The sequence below is a fragment of the Hibiscus syriacus genome, unplaced genomic scaffold (genome assembly GCF_006381635.1).
Source record: "Hibiscus syriacus cultivar Baekdansim isolate YM2019G1 unplaced genomic scaffold, ASM638163v2 tig00111427_pilon, whole genome shotgun sequence".
NCBI classification, from domain to species: domain Eukaryota; kingdom Viridiplantae; phylum Streptophyta; class Magnoliopsida; order Malvales; family Malvaceae; genus Hibiscus; species Hibiscus syriacus.
This window is the reverse complement of record NW_024063088.1, coordinates 2,729,312-2,734,559: the sequence shown is the minus strand read 5'-3', so window position 1 is coordinate 2,734,559 and position 5,248 is coordinate 2,729,312. Positions and strand designations below refer to the sequence as shown.

The 5,248-nt window shown below is 35.0% G+C and overlaps 1 pseudogene; it reads right to left on the bottom strand.

Annotated features, from left to right (window-relative positions):
• Positions 1 to 2,494: 2,494 nt before the first annotated feature.
• On the bottom strand, positions 2,495 to 4,588 carry LOC120163173 (annotated as a pseudogene).
• Between the last annotated feature and the right edge of the window lie 660 nt (positions 4,589 to 5,248).

The window sequence follows — 5,248 nt, the reverse complement described above, 5'->3', positions numbered from 1 at the left end:
CGATCATACATTTTCTTTATTGCTCATTGTTTGATCTAAGTGTGTCGGACTAATTAGGATATTCTAGAACTTGTAATCACAATGCATATCGAGACTGCATGTTGAACGTAATGTTTTAATGTGATAGGGGCACCTAGGATAAACCCACTTTTCCCAAAACAATGCCTACCCGTTATATATCCACTAGTAAACATATTGAACCTATTTCTCTTTCTTTGTTTTACACCTCATAATTAAACTCAAATCCTTTATTTTTATTTTTATTCTCTTTTCACACCATTTCCGAGACTTGAGATCTTGTATCAATCTTGTTCCACGAAAAAAATGAAAAAAAAACTTGTTTCGAAAAAATCGAAAAAAAGTTGTTCACTATTTCGAACAGAAGAAAAAAAAACAGACCCTTCGTTCAAAAAAAAGGAAAGGAAAAATCGATCGTTTCAATTGTCTTTCATCTATTCTTTTTCTTTGTTTTGTTTTTCATTGCACTTCATGTTAATTCGTGGATTGTTCTTCATTATTTTGATTTCTTCTTTCGGTATTTTAAACCTTTCTTTTTGGCCTTTTTCCTACCCTAACCTAAGCCTCATTACACCTTGTTTAAGACCCCTTGATTATTGCATTATGTTCATTTTTCGTAGTGGAGACTTGATTGGATTCCAAGCCTATGGTAATATTTTGGTTAGTTTCAATTTGAGCGATTTAACTTACCCCAAACATTTTGAGCGAATATGTGTGAATCTTTGTGAGATATTGAGTCATTAATCATTGAAGTTGACAATTAATTGGGATGTCTTGCTTGCTTTAAATTTTTTTAGTTGTGTCCTTACTTGATTGTAACTTGAATTCGACAAATGTCATGGACTTAGTTCGATTGGAAGTTTGAAAAATAAATTGAAATTAAAGATAACAACTTGTGATTTTGATGTATTAATTGACGAATGCTTGAGGACAAACGTTGAATAAGTGAGGGGGAATTTGATAAGTTCTTAATTTAGTTAATATTTTGCTTTTAAATTACACCTTAATCATTGGTTTTTGTTGCTTATTTGTTAGTTTTGATTCATTTTTTGTGCAAGACGTCAGATTCTAGAAATTGCACTAAAATGATATAATTCTATTTTTTTTTTCAGAATCAAAGTTGGATTAGTGGGCATGACTTTGGGCATGAAATATTTGGCGAGACGATGACGTCAACACCTTCTAGAAGGTTCAGTCAGAACTTCTAGAAGAACGAATGGATCTGCCGCACATTTCTACAATTCGGATTTGAATAAACTCATGTTTTAGGATATTATTTTAATTTTATCTTTAGGAATTTAGTTTAATATTTTATTTTTTAATTAGGATTTAGAATATTATTTATTATATTATATTATATTATATTTTATCTTATCTTTTTTTTAGATATTTTAGTTTAAATACTTTTAAGTGTTTTAATTAGGATTTAAAATATTATTTTAGGAATTATCTTTAGCTTGTTTTTATGAATTTGAAGGCTATAAATATCCTCTCAGGATAAGCCTAGAAACATATCTCTCACATCTGAGAATTAAATCTTCTTTTTCTCTCTAGCTTTCTCTCTATTTTTCGCATATTTCTTTATTTTCTTTTAAAATTTTGTTTTCAAATATGCTAAGTAAGACTTTGGTTATCTCAACTAATTTTTTTTAAACTGAATGCTAAAGTGAAGACTAAATTCCAAACGTGAGAATTGTAAGGTACTTAAATCGCTTCGGATTCTCTTTGTTTTCTGGGCTTTTTTTCAAATCAAAACGATTTTCAGAACCAAAAGTCAACATTGGTCTCAATATTGTTTTGGTTAACATTGGAAGAATGATTGGCTTATTGAAGCACATTCAACTTTCAGATAACACACTTAGCAAAAATTTTTGTTAAGAGGAAACTGATATCAGAATTAGTTATTGTTGAAACAACACAATCCGAGTCAACCGCGAGGAATTGTCCTTGTAGTAGCCGATGTAAATCTTGAAGTAAAGATATGTTTCGATGATCCGAGAAATTTGAGGCAAAGCTGAAGTCTGAGGCTGCTTTTACTATAAGTTTTCTTTATCCTTATCTCTTTCATTTATTTTTAATCTTTATCTTTTTATTTCTTTAAATAATTTAAAAACTCTCTTTTTATCTTTATTACTATTATTATTTTATTATTTTTTTCTTTTTAAATTATAATTATTTATTTTATTTTATTATATCTTTTCAATTTTATTTGAAATTCTATCTTCTAAATCAAGAAAGAGTATTACTAAATCAAAAACATCACAGTTCCTGTAGATCGACCTTACTTCTCTCTACTACTTTTTATTTATATTTATTAAGAAATTGAAATTATTTGATAAAAAAACAACGGTTATCAGCTTCATTATATGGTATTCCAACCAAGTAACCATGTTTTGATTGATTTGACAACTTTATTTCTTAATAAACTGCATATGTTAATACTGTCCAATGGAAGAATTCCAACCAATTATTAAATTCCATTAAAAAAACACTCACAAAGCATTAATAACACGTGTCAATCCAAACTTAAAACTCTTACCTCACACTAACAAGTGAAGCCAACTCTGCCCTAAACCTTACCTTCAACACTCTAAAAGAAACATAGAAATTATTCAGGGGTGGAAATTATTTCACATTCATAGAGATCAATTCATTTTTTTAATCGAAAAAAGCTTTCTAAATGATCAGAATGAATGTGAAAATGGCACCCTTTTGAAGAAGAAGAAGAAAAAAAAAACTAGACTTCCATGAGAAAGTCTTCTCTTTTTCCAACTGCTCCATTGCTCCAGCTTCCAAGGTGATCTCCACATCAATGCTCCTTCCTCCGCTCTTCCCTTGATACAGATAAACCATCCCATCGAACCTGTTGTTGGATCCGGTCCTCACGCCTTCCGGTTTTCCCCACCCGAAATCGACATCGTAAACCTTAAACCTCGGAGAGCTCCCAACAGCCACACAGTTGACACCGGCATCTTTGAACTCGAAAATCTTTGGAGCGGCTTCCCACTGTTTGTTACGTTCCTCGATGGCCTTTGCATCGTGTGCTTCGATAGCTTTCTGTATGACTAATGCACCAAAATCCAATGGGTTCGCCAACAATGGCCCTGCAGCCGTGACGGTGAAGATGGCTTGTATGAGGTTGCCGAAGTAACTTTCCGGCATGGGTGGGTCAACCCTTTTACGACAATCTGCAAAAACGGTGAAAACTGTGTAGTCTTCGGGTTTGAGGTTACGTGCTTTGGTGACATGTTGCCAAATGTGGACGGCTAGAGATTGAAAAGTGGAAAATGGTTTAGAGGCTGGGGATGGTGGGTTGGAATTGGCTTTGGACTTGATCTTGTCGATGGAAGCTTCGGGAAACCTGAAGAGTTTCTCCCTGAGTTGGTGTGCACCGCCGTTGGAGGCAGCGATTGGGTTGGGTGGGAGCGAGAGATCCAGTTTCACTCGGGTTTCGGGCTTTGGTCCGCTCGAGGAACGGTGGCACAGCAACTGAGTTGGAGCCAGCACAGATTTGAGCCCAGGAGCTCATGAAATGCCAGGTCGAGGTTCCATCGAGGACGGCGTGGTTGAACGCACACCCCATTGCCACTCCATCTTTCAACTTCGTTAACTGTACGGTTGCAATCATAGTTTCAATTGTGTTATATTTATTGTGATGGTGAACGTAAAATATTAACATCGTTATTATTATCACTACATAGTGATCACTATTCTGATAAGGGATCAATATTTAAATCTATGATGGAGACGATTGAAAATTCACGTGGCCTGTGCAGCTGCGCCGCTGGCCAGTGGCAGATAATTAATGAAGTGAAGGCCTAGGAGCACTGATGTTCATGGGTCCCAAAGCCAATAAAACTTCATGCATTCTTGGTAATAAAAATGGGGGCATTGGTTTACACCATTAACTTGAATGAATGTGTAATAATCATATTGGTGAAAACTTCGTGCAAAAATTAGACCCACCAATTAGTCAATCGGAGCAAAAATGGTGCAAAACAAAGTAAATTAATTAATGAACCAACAGCAAAAAGTTTAAGAAATATATCTTACCTGCACAGACAACAGAGGCCTGTGTAAGCCCTCCAAGTTGAGAACACCATTGTAGGGTATCAAGTCCCTGAGAGAGCTCGTGCCTTCATCAGCCTCGAGTTCATCGACAGCGATCCCTTCGGCGGCGGCTTCCAACACCTCGACGCCATCCATATCGTCGTCGTGTTCGACCCTGAAAACCCCTTCTTCATCTTTTCCAAGCTTGCCTGCCAGCTGATAAAACTCCTCCAAAACCACCCTCAGCCCATCCTTGAGTTTCTCCACCTTCTCCTCAAACCCCTCACACTTGTAAAACAGCAACTTCTGGTTATAGTAGAATGCCAGATATGGGAGATCAAATGTGATCAATTGACATTGTTTTCTTCCTATAATGTTCCCAGGCTTCACGTGGGTTTTTCCGGTGATTTTCACCTTGGACACCTCTTCTTCCTTGTTCACTGCTCCGGCGCCCATGTCCTTGATGATTTGTTACTTTTTTCCCTCAGAGGAAAGAGAAAACTAGTGTTTTGATAGATAGAAAGAGGAGGTTAAAGTGTGAAGATACTTATAGGAACACACCATTGGTGTAGTTGGGGCATTGCATTAATGGGAATGATGAGAGCAGTTGAGGTCCATTAATGTGCTGCCTGAGCCCCCTCTTCTGGTTGTAGATGCAGTAGTTGGGGTTAAAAATGTTGGCTAACCTTCAGTGATATGGCTAAAATAAATGCCAACAATAACCACACCTTAAAATTTGCACCTCAATTATATCAACTTACTCAAAGAGGGTGAAGCCTAACATGTATTGGAAAATAGAAAATAAGTTGAATCTTGGCACAAAATTTGAAAATAACATACAATTTTATATAACGAAATATTTTCTATATTTACTCACTCTAAATAAATTTAAAGAACAAAAATAACGCGACATGCGCTCATTAACGTATCAAAATTTATATTAATAAATTATTAAAACTATAAAAAAAATTATAAATTAATTTTTAACTCTTTTTTCTTCTGATACATGGGTAAATATAAGATAATGTATGTTCAAAGACTTTTAACTTTTTTTGACAATGAAAGTTTACACCCTTGCATATAAGATGCTTCAACACAAAATCTATCTCAAAGAATAACAACAAATTTTTTAATCACTTGGTTCTTACAACGAAAAATAACGCTAATATGACCATTGTCT